Raw genomic sequence first — 14,695 nt, forward strand, 5'->3', positions numbered from 1 at the left:
CAACTTAGGGAAAAATACTTTTTTTTACCACACATCACTAACCAGTCTTGGTAGAAGGCTGCTTTTATTAAAGAAAATATAGGATTTTCTGGAAAGAACTCTAATACACTGTAAACACTTAAACTATTACTTTAAAAAGTTATTTGAATGAAATGCCACTAAATACTTATGAACTCACCAACATTTATAAAAATGCTGATACTCGCTTTTCAAATAACTTGTATTCTCAGGTTAGCATTAAACAGGTACATCCCCGGAGCTGTTGATGAAGATAGCTTAGTATCGCGCTGTATTTATTCTATTACTTGTATTACTTTGATGTATTAATGTAACCATGTAAAACTATTATTATTAATGCAATGTTTTGTTGTACTTTGATTACTATAATGCATGTGTTGTGATACTTGACATGACGTCATCCACCCCAGAACGTTTCCGACGTTCCGGTTTTGGGGTGTGACACTTCAATTCCACAATAGAAGTCTATACAATTTATGTAAAGCTTTGACGAGCATTGTTTCATTCTTGAGTTCCACGTTAGAAGTCTATGCAATTTAGCAAAGCTTTGATGAGCGTTGTTTAATTCTTGAGTTCCACAATAGAAGTAGTCTTCGCAATTTAGAAAAGCTTTGATGAGCATTGTTTAATTCTTGAGTTCCTCAATAGAAGTCTATGCAATTTAAGCAATGCTTTGTTGAGCATTGTTTCATTCTGGAGTTCCACATTAGACGTCTATGCAATTTAGCAATGCTTTGATGAGCATTGTTTAATTCTTGAGTTCCACAATAGAAGTAGTCTTTGTAATTTAGCAAAGCTTTGATGAGCATTTCTTTATTTTTGAGTTCCATAATTGATGTCTATGCAGTTTAAGCAATGTTTTGACGAGAATTGTTTCATTCATGAGTTCCACATTAGAAGTCTACGCAATTTAGAAAAGCTTTGACAAGCTTCGTTTCATTCTTGAGTTCCACAATAGAAGTCTATGCAATTTAAGCAAAGGTTTGATGAGCATTGTTTGATTCTTAAGTTCCACAATATAATTCTTTGCAATTTAGTAAAGCTTTCATGAGCATTGTTTCATTCTTTGTTTCCACATTAGATGTCTATGCAATTTAGTAAAGCATTGATGAGCATAGTTCTTGAGTTCCACCAGTGAAGTAGTCATTGCAATTTAGCAAAGCTTTGATGAGCATTGTTTAAGTCTTGAGTTAGACAATAGAAGTAATCTTTGCAATTTAGCAAAGCATTGATGAGCATTTCTTTATTCTTGAGTTCCACAATAGAAGTCTATGCAATTTAAGCAAATCTTTGTCGAGAATTGTTTCATTCTTGAGTTCCACATAAGAAGTCTACGCAATTTAGCAAAGCTTTGATGAGCATTATTTCATTCTTGAGTTCCACAATAGAAATCTATGCAATTTAAGCAAAGCTTTGATGAGCATTGTTTGATTCTTGAGTTCCACAATAGAAGTCTATGCAATTTAGCACAACCTTCATGAGCATTTTTTTCATTCTTGGGTTCCACATTTGAAGTTTATGCAATTTAGCAAAGCATAATTGACCATTGTTTAGTTCTTGAGTTCCACAATAGAAGTAGTCTTTGCAATTTAGGAAAGCTTTGATGAGCATTGTTTAATTTTTGTGTTCCACAATAAAAGTGTCTGCAATTTAAACAAAGCTTTGATGAGCATTGCTTCATTCTTGAGTTCCACATTAAAAGTCTATGCAATTTAGCAAAGTTTTGATGAGCATTGTTTAATTCTTCAGTTCCACAATAGAAGTTGTCCTCGCAATTTAGCAAAGCTTTGATGATCATTTCTTTATGATTGAGTTCCACAATAGATGTCTATGCACTTTAAACAAAGCTTTGATGAGCTTTGTTTCATTCTCAAGTTCCACATTAGAAGTCTATACAATTTAGCAAAATGCTTTGAAGAGCATTGTTTAGTTCTTGAGCTCCGAAATACAAGTAGTCTTCGCAATTTGGCAAAGCTTTGATGAACATTTCTTTACTCTTGAGTTCCACAATAGAAGTGTACGCCATTTAAGCAAAGCTTTGACGAGCACTGTTTGATTTTTGAGATCCACAATATAAGTCTATGCAATCTATGCAACGCATTGATGAGCATTGTTTAACCCTTCAGTTCCACAATAGATGTAGTCTTTGCAATTTAGCAAAGCTTTGTTGAGAATTGTTTAAGTCTTGAGTTCCACAATAAAGGTGTATGCAATTTATGCAAAGTTTTGATGAGCAATGTTTCATTCTTGAGTTCCACATTAGAAGTGTACGCAATTTTGCAAAGCTTTGATATGCATTGTTTATTGAGTTCCAAAATAGATGTAGTCTTCACAATTTAGCAAAGCTTTGATGAGCATTGTTTAATTCTTGAGTTACTCAATAGAAGTCAATGCAGTTTAAGCAATGCTTTGATGAGTGTTGTGTCATTCTTGAGTTCCACATTTTTAAGTCTGTGCAATTTAGCAAAGCTTTGATAAGCAACATTTCATTCTTGAGTTTCACAAAAGAAGTCTATGCAATTTAATCAAAGCTTTGATGCGCATTGTGTTATTCTTAAGTTCCACAATAGAAATTTATGCAATTTAGCAAAGCTTTCATGAGCATTGTTACATTCCTGGGTTCCACATGAGATGTCTATGCAATTTAGCAAAGCATTGATGAGCATTGTTTATTTCTTGAGTTCTACAATAGAATTCTGTTCACTTTAAGCAAAGCTTTGATGAGCATTGTTTCATTCTTGAGTTCCACATTATAAGTCTATGCAATTTAGCAAAGCTTTGATGTGCATTGATTAATTCTTGAGTTCCACAATAAAAGTAGTCTTCACAATTTAGCAAAGCTTTGATGAGCATTTCTTTATTCTTGAGTTCCACAACAGAAGTCTATGCAATTTAAGCAAAGCTTTGACGAGAATTGTTTCATTCTTGAGTTCCACATAAGAAGTCTACGCAATTTAGCAAAGCTTTGATGAGCATCATTTCATTCTTGAGTTCCACAATAGAAGTCTATGCAATTTAAGCAAGGCTTTGATGAGCATTGTTTTATTCTTAAGTTCCACAATAGAATTCTATGCAATTTAGGAAAGCTTTCATGAGCATTGTTTCATTCTTGGTTTCCACATTAGATGTCTATGCAAATTACCAAAGCATTGATGAGCATTGTTTAGTTCTTGAGCTGCACCATAGAAGTAGTCATTGCAATTTAGCAAAGCTTTGATGAGCATTGTTTAATTCTTGAGTTACACAATAGAAGTAGTCTTCGCAATTTAGCAAAGCTTTGATGAGCATTTCTTTATTCTTGAGTTCCACAATAGAAGTCTATGCAATTTAAGCAAATGTTTGATGAGAATTGTTTCATTTTTGAGTTCCACATAAGAAGTCTACGCAATTTAGCAAAGAGTTGATGAGCATCGTTTCATTCTTGAGTTCCACAATAGAAGTCTATGCAATTTAAGCAAAGTTTTATAAGCATTGTTTGATTCTTGAGTTCCACAATAGAAGTCTATGCAATTTAGCCAAGCTTTCATGAGCATTGTTTCATTCTTGGGTTCCACATTAGAAGTCTATGCAATTTAGCAAAGCTTTGATGAGCATTGTTTAGTTCTTGAGTTCCACAATACAAGTACTCTTCGCAATTTAACAATGCTTTGATGAGCATTTCTTTACTCTTGAGTTCCACAATAGAAGTCTACGCAATTTAAGCAAAGCTTTGACGAGCATTGCTTGTTTTTTGAGTTCCACAATATAAGTCTATGCAATTTAAGCAACGCATTGATAAGCATAGTTTAATTCTTCAGTTCCACAATAGATGTAGTCTTTGCAATTTAGCAAAGCTTTGATGAGAATTGTTTAAGTCTTGAGTTCCACATTAAAGGTGTATGCAATTTATGCAAAGCTTTGATGAACATTGTTTCATTCTTGAGTTCCACATTAGAAGTCTATGCAATTTTGCAAAGCTTTGATATGCAATGTTTATTAAGTTCCACAATAGAAGTAGTCTTCACAATTTAGCAAAGCTTTGATGTGCATTTTTTAATTCTTGAGCTACTCAATAGAAGTCTATGCAGTTTAAGCAATGCTTGGATGAGCGTTGTTTCATACTTGAGTTCCACATATTTAAGTCTGTTCAATTAAGCAAATCTTTGATGAGCATCGTTTCATACTTGAGTTTCACAAAAGAAGTTTATGCAATTTATTCAAAGCTTTGATGCGCATTGTTTGATTCTTGAGTTCCACAATAGAATTATATGCAATTTAGCAAAGCTTTCATGAGCATTGTTACATTATTGGGTTCCACATGAGATGTCTATGCAATTTAGCAAAGCATTGATGAGCATTGTTTATTTCTTGAGTTCAACAATAGAAGTAGTCTTTGCATTTTAAACAAAGCTTGGATGAGCATTGTTTCTTTCTTGAGTTCCACATTAGAAGTCTATGCAATTAAAGCATAGTTTTGATGAGCATTGTTTAATTCTTGAGTTTCACAATAAAAGTAGTCCTCGCAATTTAGCAAAGCTTTGATGAGCATTTCCTTATGCTTGAGCTCCACAATAGATGTCTATGCACTTTAAGCAAAGATTTGATGAGCATTGTTTCATTCTTGAGTTCCACATTATAAGTCTATGCAATTTAGCAAAGCTTTGATGAGCATTGATTAATTCTTGAGTTCCACAATAGAAGTAGTCTTCGCAATTTAACAAAGCTTTGATGAGCATTTCTTTATTCTTGAGTTCCATAACAGAAGTCTATGCAATTTAAGCAAAGCTTTGACGAGAATTGTTTCATTCTTGAGTTCCACATAAGAAGTCTAGGCAATTTAGCAAAGCTTTGATGAGCATCGTTTCGTTCTTGACTTCCACAATACAAGTCTATGCAATTTAAGCAAAGATTTGATGAGCATTGTTTGATTCTTGAGTTCCACAACAGAAGTCTATGCAATTTAGCAAAGCTTTCATGAGCATTGTTTCATTCTTGGGTTCCACATTAGAAGTTTATGCCATTTAGCAAAGCATTGATGAGCATTGTTTAGTTCTTGAGTTCCACAATAGAAGTAGTCTTTGCAATTTAGCAAAGCTTTGATGAGCATTGTTTAATTCTCGAGTTCCATAATAAAAGTGTATGCTATTTAAACAAAGCTTTGATTAGCATTGTTTCATTCTTGAGTTCCACATTAGAAGTCTATGCAATTTAGCAAAGTTTTGATGAGCATCGTTTAATTCTCTAGTTCCACAATAGAAGTAGTCCTCGCAATTTAGCAAAGCTTTGATGATCATGTCGTTATGCTTGAGTTCCACAATAGATGTCTATGCACTTTTAATAAAGCTTTCATGAGCATTGTTTCATTTTTGAGTTCCACAACAGAAGTGTATGCAGTTTAAGCAAAGCTTTTATGAGCATTCTTTCATTCCTTAGTTCCGCATTAGAAGTCTATGCAATTTAGCAATGTTTTGATGAACATTGTTTAATTCTTGAGTTCCATAACAGAAGTAGTCTTCGTAATTTAGCAAAGGTTTGATGAGCACTGTTTAATTCTTGAGTTCTACAGTAGAAGTCAATGTAATTTAAGCAATGCTTTGATGAGCATTGTTTCATTCTTGAGTTCCACATTAAAAGTCTATGCAATTTAGCACAACTTTAATGAGCATTGTTTAGTTCTTGAGTTCCACAATAGAAGTAGTCTTCGCAATTTAGCAAAGTTTTGATGAGCATTTCTTTATTCTTTTTGTTTTGAAAGAGCCAAAGCTCAGCAAACTTTATTAAAAAGAATACAAGAATACAACATCAAAAAGTCAAACAAAATACAATATTAACCAACCTATCCATAACCAACTACCAAACCACTTTCTAATAACAAGAAATAACCATCCAAAAACCCAATAAACCCTAAAATCCTTAAAGGTAGCCCAAAGACTTATTGAAAGAGGGAAAAAAGGTTAACCCCCAGACAATTCCCATCCTCTAACATGATCCTGAGTTTTTAATCTTTTCAAAATGGCCATCCACAAAATAAACGAGTTGCGAGGAATGCAATTAGTATACCAAACAATATCATGCCAAGGAACTTTATCTCCAAAGTTATTAATATCACACCACACCTGTTTACAAGAAATTTTTTTACACATACCCTTCTTATCCCTCCAACCTGCAACATCCCTCAAATTATGATCAATACAAAACATAGGAGCATCCTTCAATCCAGGGAACTTGTTAACCCATTTAACCAGCCAAGTATAAGTATCATAGTCAAGAACATCACTGACCAAAGAAGAATCGCTAAACCCATTACTAACCCAGTCTCTTCTAGATATAATTGAACAAAGAATACCCAATGGGTGCCACCAATCATGCCATAGAGATGTATTCCTACCATTTCCCACACACGAAACAATATGGGGCCTGACAATTTTCCTCATCTCCAGAAACCTCTTCCTAGTCCAACTCATACTTTTTCTACAAAATGTCCCAAAAATTTCTGTTACCAATATAATTGACTCTCACCCACTGCACCCACAGGGAATTTTTGTTATTAATCACATTCCACACATGTTTAGCTAGCAAAGCATCATTCCATTTCCTTAAATTCTTGACTCCCAGACCACTATACTCCTTAGGCTTACAAATATCATACCAATTGACTTTAGCTTTGCCTTTGACTATCTCACCATTCGCCCATAAGAAACTTCTGCACATCTTTTCAATCTCATTAATAGTAGCAATGGGAATTTTAAAGATCGAAGCCCAATAAACATGAATGGATGTTAAAACAGAGTTAATGAGCTGCAACCTACCAGCAAACGATAAAGTCTTACTTTTCCAATTGAAAATTCTCATCTTAATCTTCTCTATCAGCTTTTTACAATCTCTATCAAACAGCTTAGTAACACACATAGGCACACCCAAATATTTAAACGGAAATGCACGATGCTAAGATCCGTCCCATACAAACTCGGTAGCGAAATGGCAGAATCAGTCCCTCCATTTGACAATCTCTTCATTTTAAATCCGAATTTTACATTTTAGCCCCTTGCTTCTCTAATTCGTTTCATAATAAATCCAAACTTACCATTCAGCCCCCGAGCCTCACAAATCTTTTCAAATTAATTCTCAATAATTTACCAACTTCTAAAATTGTATCAATTTACTCCCCAAAACCAACACCCCGCTAAATATTATTTATTTATTTAATAAACGGGATGTTACAATTCTCCCCCACTTAAATTAGATTTCGTCCTCGAAATCTTTCCTCACCATTCCTCACACGCCCGACAACTTGAACGGCATGGCTAAGCTCGAGTATAACCTCAGCCATTCAATCCAACAGAGCTTTCTCAACCAACCACATGTACATGCAACCATTAAGTTCGCTTTATTCCAAACAATATTACATCCGATCCACAGTCACACATCACCTCCGACCTTTGTAGTCTAACACTCACTAACTTCATGCGTGTTGCGGTCCTTCTCAAGCCAAACAGACCGACTTTCTCAGGTCAAAAACATCAAATGGAAACCTCAACTACCCAAAAGAAATCCTCCAAGAATCTGAAATCTTCACTAATTTATCCGTTACCCAGATAGGGTCAAACTCAAACTTGAGAGTCTGATTCAACAGCAGAATTGGAACCTCTCAAATCCAGTCTGATACTCAACTCACAACCCATGATTTACGAGTCCACGCATACATTACTTCTCCGATTCCCTCCAATGTGCCACAACCTCTACTCAATTCGAGATATAACGGATCCCAATCATCATGGAGACCACATTCTCACCCCTGCCCCTGCCACCAGGTTCCTATAGACTCAATTATTAGGGCTACCCAAGCCTAAAACTTTTCTGCGTTAAGCTCTGATCAGAGAGCACTTCATCACAATGTTCTCTCGCTGACTAGTGGGTACTACGGCTCCCCGCAGTATCACAGCGACCTCTCATTGAACATTGAGTACTACGGCTCCCCGTAGCATCACCACATCCTCTTACTGAATAGTGAGTACTACGGCTCCCCGTAGCATCACCACAACCTCTCACTGAATAGTGAGTACTACGGCTCCCCGTAGCATCACCACAACCTCTCACTGAATAGTGAGTACTACGGCTTCCCGTAGCATCACCACACCCCTCACTGAATAGTGAGTACTACGGATCCACGTAGCATCACCACAATCTCTCACTGAATAGTGAGTACTACGGCTCCCCGTAACATCACCACAACCTCTCTACACTGACTCATTGAAGCTGCAGCTACCGCGGTCTTACCGCACTTACTCTTATCACTTCACAATCTCATCCTCAGGTTGACACCACACTACGATCATTAACTCATGCTATGCGGCCCAGCATAGATAGGTACACACACACCCATCCAGGCTAAACATCACTACTTTGGACGACCACCGTCATGACAAAACCTCTTTTTCTCGCTGCAATTCACATTCTCAGATAAATCTATTTGATGTCAATTAGGTGAAGGGCCCCCACCGAAACCATAGACACTTGATACACCACTCGTCATCTCATAACTCAAGACTTGAAATAAACTGAAATTTAGGACATCATACCCGGATGTCTCGGCACACCATCAAAAAATCTCATGATGTCTTGCCCCCCCCCCACCACTGATCCCCTACTCACGACATCATACTCAAATACCGCAATGTACTCTGTCGGAATCTCGCAACTGATCTTCCTCTCACACATCTTATAACTTCGAAAATCCCAATCCTCAACTTGAAACACAGAGAAATCATCGATGACTCAAAACACGATGTCGACAATCCTAAACTCCCTACTCTGTCACTCAAAACCTCTGCAAGGATATTCATACCAACTCTAAAGCTGGTTGCACGATCATCTTTTACCCTTTCCAAAGAGCATAGAACAATCCATTCATCGAATTGACCACCTTGAAAATTCTTACCTACTACAAGGCCTTTGCCTAACGGCCACCTGTTGTACAGACACTCATCCTTTCTTGAACACGTACCACATGCACAATCTCGCTCTGCACTTCGCCTTGACCATCAATAATCCTGGTCTCAGGAATCCGCACCGCAGGTCTCTATATCCAGTTCTCTAACCGCTCTTCAACAGATCTCTGATCTCCTCAAAAGCACCCGATCCTCCCCCACTCAAGGTTTGAACCATCACCAATTGGTTCACCAACAATCTATCCCACAGATTTTTTTTACCAGCAACATCGCACCTACTCTTGGAAGGTGATACGTAATGCTCAATGATCTCCCCAATGGAGATCGAGCAACTCCAATTACCCGAATCTCAGATGAAATCCTCAGAAACTTCTCATCATGACTACCCCTAGTCATTCAGAATCTCGTATCATCCCACTACCGGACATCTCAACTGTCCAGTAGTAACTCTGACTCTTAATCTGAAATAATGAACTATCATACTCCTCATCCTCGACTCTTCAATCAACGTCCCATCATGTGGATTGTAATAAGAGCGGAGCCCTCATTACCATACTCGATACTCCTCATAGACAATAAGAGCCACCGCCCAATATCCTCTTCTTGATCGCCTGCCGCTGCAGCTAATACATGCCCTACTATGCTCAAATAGGGTGTATCCTTGTCCTTAACAATCTCAGTCCCCACTGACAACCTGCTCAGCCCGACTGCGAACGGTAGTTGTCCCTGTCGGTTTGAAAGCTGGCGTCACTATACCCTCGCACCTTCAAGTCATCACTTCCTCCGAGGACTAAGAACCATTCCTTCGTCCTCCGAAGGTACTTAAGGATATTCTTCACCGCAATCCAATGTGCTTTGCCAGGATTCCCTTGATATCTGCTAACCATGCTTAAAGCGAAGGCTACATCAGGTCGAGTACAAGTCATAGCGTACATGATTGAGCCAACTGCGGAAGCGTATGGTACTCGGCTCATTTCTGCTATCTCAGCTTCGGTACTCGGACTTTGAGTCTTACTCAATTTGGCATTACTTTGTATCGGTAGTTCTCCCTTCTTTGAGTTTTCCATACTAAAACGTTTTAGTACCTTCTCTAAGTAAGTATTTTGACTAAGTCCAATTAGTCTCTTACTTCTTTCTCTTACTATCCTTATTCCCAAAATGTAAGAAGCCTCTCCGAGGTCCTTCATAGCGAAACACTTCCCGAGCCAGGACTTTACCTCCTGCAGAGTCGGGATGTCGTTTCCTATGAGTAATATGTCATCGACATATAGAACGAGGAAGCTTACTATACTCCCACTGGCTTTGACATATACACAAGATTCGTCTTTGCTTCGTACAAATCCAAACTCTTTGACTTTCTCATCGAAACAAAGATTCCATCTGCGAGATGCTTGCTTAAGTCCATAAATGGACTTCTCAAGCTTACACACTCTATCCGGATGCTTCGGATCCACAAACCCCTCTGGCTGAGCCATGTAAACATCCTCAGCCAACTTTCCGTTAAGGAAAGCGGTCTTGACATCCATTTGCCAAATCTCATAATTATGAAATGCGGCAATTGCTAACATCACTCTAATAGATTTAATCTTCGCAACTGGTGAGAAGGTCTCATCATAGTCAACTCCGGGAGTTTGAGTAAAGCCCTTCGCGACCAATCGCGCTTTATATGTGTGTACGTTCCCATCCACGTCGGTCTTCTTCTTGAAGATCCATTTGCACCCAACGGTCTTACGTCCGGGCACGTAATCAACCAAATTCCAAACTTGGTTATCATACATGGATTGGATCTCGCTATCCATTGCCTCTTTCCATTTTACAGACTCCGGGCCTGCCATGGCTTCCTTATAGCTATTAGGTTCATCAAGATTTATTAGTGTACCATCACTAATATACGTGTCCCCTTCGGTAGTAATATGAAAACCATAAAACTGGGGTTGAACTCTAAATCTATCGGAACGTCTAAGAGGTAAGGATTCGTCAATCGGTTCAACCGGAGTTTCCTCCTCGGGTTGAACGCCAGCGGTAGAGGTTCCTTCATCTATCTCTTCAAGTTCGATTTGCCTCCCACTGTCTCCTTGGCTTATGAGTTCTCGCTCTCGGAAAACTCCTCTCCTCGCAACATTTTCCTTCGGTCTATAGAAGAGATATCCAAAGGAAGTTTGCGGGTAGCCGATGAAAATACATCGCTCACTTCGAGGTTCAAGCTTGTCGTGAGTATCTCGTCTTACGAAAGCCTCGCAACCCCAAACCTTGATATGTGCCAACGAGGGAGCTTTCCCTGTCCACATCTCGTGAGGTGTTTTGGCAACCTTCTTAGTAGGGACTCGGTTAAGGATATGGGCGGCAGTCTCTAAGGCATACCCCCAGAAAGAAATTGGTAGTGAAGCACGACTCATCATAGAGCGAACCATATCCAATAAGGTTCGATTACGCCTTTCTGCCACACCATTCAACTGCGGTGTCCTAGGAGGCGTCAATTGCGAAACTATTCCACACTCCTTGAGATAATCGTGGAATTCAAGACTTAGGTACTCTCCTCCTCGATCGGATCGAAGCATCTTGATTTTCCTGCCCAATTGATTCTCCACTTCATTCTTGAACTCTTTGAACTTTTCAAAGGTGTCTGACTTTTGCTTGATTAAGTAGATATACCCATATCTACTATAGTCATCGGTAAAAGTCACATAGAAGCGGTTCCCATCCTTCGTGGTTGATCTAAACGGTCCACATACATCGGTATGTATTAGGTCCAATAGACCCTCGCCCCTTTCACAAGTACTCGTGAAGGGCGACTTAGTCATCTTTCCAAGCAAACAAGACTCGCATGTGTCATCTTCCCTAAGGTCGAATGACTCCAACACTCCTTCCTTTTGGAGTTGGGCTATGCGTTTCTTGTTGACATGTCCAAGACGACAATGCCACAAGGATGCTTTATCCATACTAGTGGAAGAATCAATATTCAAAACATCATTTCCAAAGTCATCAACAATCATAACAGTTTCATATATTCCATTACATGGTATAGCTTCAAAGTAAAAGACACCATTTAGATAAGCCAAAATAGAACCATTCTCATTATTAAAAGAAAATCTAAATCCTTGTCTATATAAACCATGAAATGAAATGATGTTTCTTGCCATTTCTGGCGAATAGCAACAATTGTTCAAATCTAAAACTAAACTATTCCTAAGCACTAAGGAATACACTCCAATCTTGGTCACAGGCGACGATCTTCTGTTCCCCATGATTAGATTGATCCTTCCTTGCTCCACATCCCTACTTCTTCTTAGTCCCTGCACATTAGAACAAATGTGATAACCACAACCGGTATCAAGAACCCAAGAAATAACATGATTAGAATCGTTAGATTTGATTGTATATGTACCTGCGAAAGATGGCTTGATCTTTCCTTCTTTGATTGCTTGCAGGTAATCCGGGCAGCTTCTCTTCCAATGTCCTATCTTGTGGCAGTGGTGGCACTCTGCCTCCTTCGGGTTAGAGCAGGGCTTGGCGGGATCAACTTTGGTCCCACTAGAAGAGGCACCATCTCGGGCTTTCACCTTGCGATAGTTCTTCGATGAAGCTTTCCTCTTCTTTCCCTTCCCTTGTCCAATAGCCAAGACAGGAGCAGCGGGCGGATTGGGAGTAGGTGCAACAGACTTGTCTTTGAAGTTGCTCTCAGCAACCCTCAAGAGACCTTGGAGCTTGCTTAGGGTGACCTCTTCTTTGTTCATGTGGTAGGTCATCCTAAATTGGTTGTACATCGGAGGTAAAGAGTGAAGCACCATGTCGATTGCCAAGTCCTCACCGAAGTCAACATTTAACTTGCGAAGGCGGTCGACATACCTTTGCATCTTTTGCAAGTGCACGGTAAGAGATTCTCCATGACCCATCTTCGCGGAAATCATGTTAGTGAAAATCTCGTACCTCTCTTGTCTCGCGTTTTGGTGATACCTCTCCAATAAGTCTTGGTGCATCTCGTACGGGTACATGTCCTCGTAGGACTTTTGGAATTCGGAGTTCATGGTGGCGATCATGATGCAATGTACCTTCGTTGCATCTCGCTCATGAGTTTCAAATGCGGTGATTTCGGCTGGAGTAGCGATTTCGGTGTTGATTTTCTCGAGCTTCTCATCAAGGACATACTCTTTGTCCTCATACCGAGCAATGGTGCGAATGTATCTTATCCATTCGCTAAAGTTCGTTCCATCGAAGGTGACCTTTTGGCAAAGGCTCATCAATGTGAAAGAACTAGCAGCAGCGTTGTTTGCGTTCGACATCTACAATTAGAAAAGGACAAAGATAGATTAGAATAAGAATCCCTAATTATCACCCAATAAGAAAATTAGGGCTAGGATCCAACAATAACATTTACATACTAGAAAAGGGATGCCGTAATCTAACATGCAAATAAATTGAAGGTAAGTGAATGACGATTCACTAATTCTCCATCACGAAACTTAAACTATTAGTCCTAAGTGTTTTTGAGAATTCCTAGGTTCGGATGAGATTCATTGAAACTATTCAATGGCATGTTTAAATCTCGATATGCCCCTCTTGTTTGTGACTGGGATGCCGAGGATCACAAAGCGGGTGTGAATTACCATGCAAATTCACATGGCGCCTTCATTGTAACAATCACCTATTCGATGTGCCGGTAAACCACACACGCTCCATTGAACTATGATAAACAACGAATCACCCTTTGCCACCTTCGCTTAGAACCAATTAGTGTGCCGGTAAACCACACGCGCTCCACTAACATCTTAGCAAGGTGCAAAGTGTAATTTCATGGGATTGCATCAATTCACTTTTCCTAAAGTAACTAGGATTGGGATTTTTTTTTTTTTTAAGAAAATGTGTAGTTACTTTATATTTCTTATTATACTTTTAATGAGAGGATGAGGTTGCCCTATCCTACTCGTTCGGCTAACGACCCTCCACCAATCAAGCAAGCGGTGGGTGTGAGTGTACACCCATTAAGCGCCATTTTATAGGCCGCAACCTTATACCCACCTTATAGACCGGCTTCGTGAATGAGGCCTACTATCGGTAAGACTAGCATTTAGTTATACATATATATATTATTCTAGTAATATCATATTAGTATAGGGTTGTATTTTAAAACTTTTAAAATCTAGGGCTTGAAATTTAAGTTGTCTAAATTAAAGCTTTTAATCACAAAAGTAAATTTCAAAACATGAGGGTAGGTTTTAAACATTTAAAACATGGAGGATCAAATAACAAATAATTCCAATTAACAATTAATATCCTAATTATCTATATTTGATTTATTCAAGATTTCTTTTTAAGATAATTACCAAAATAATCAAAATAATTAATTAATTATCATATAAGGAAATTAAATATTTAATTAGTTGATAATTACCTTTAACTAGATCAAGATAATAGTTATATTTATCAGAAAAACGAATTAATATTGATCTAATTAGTTTATGGTAAGTTAAGATAAGATAAACACAAAGAAATCCCGAATCTGGCCATTCCTGACGCCTGGACTCGCCGAGTGCACAAAGGGACTCGCCGAGTCAGGCCTACTCGCCGAGTCCACTTTGAGACTCGCCGAGTCCATGACTCAGAAACCTAAAAATCGAATTTTGCAGGTTTGTTTCAGTTAATCAAGCAACAATTTACAGAAAACCAAGCTAGGCTCTGATACCACTGATGGGTTTTAGCCATAAGAACTTTCCTATGTGCGCATGCAAAACCCTAATGCTTGGATCTAGGCT

This window comes from Lactuca sativa, chromosome 2 (genome assembly GCF_002870075.4).
Source record: "Lactuca sativa cultivar Salinas chromosome 2, Lsat_Salinas_v11, whole genome shotgun sequence".
Classification (NCBI taxonomy): Eukaryota; Viridiplantae; Streptophyta; class Magnoliopsida; order Asterales; family Asteraceae; genus Lactuca; species Lactuca sativa.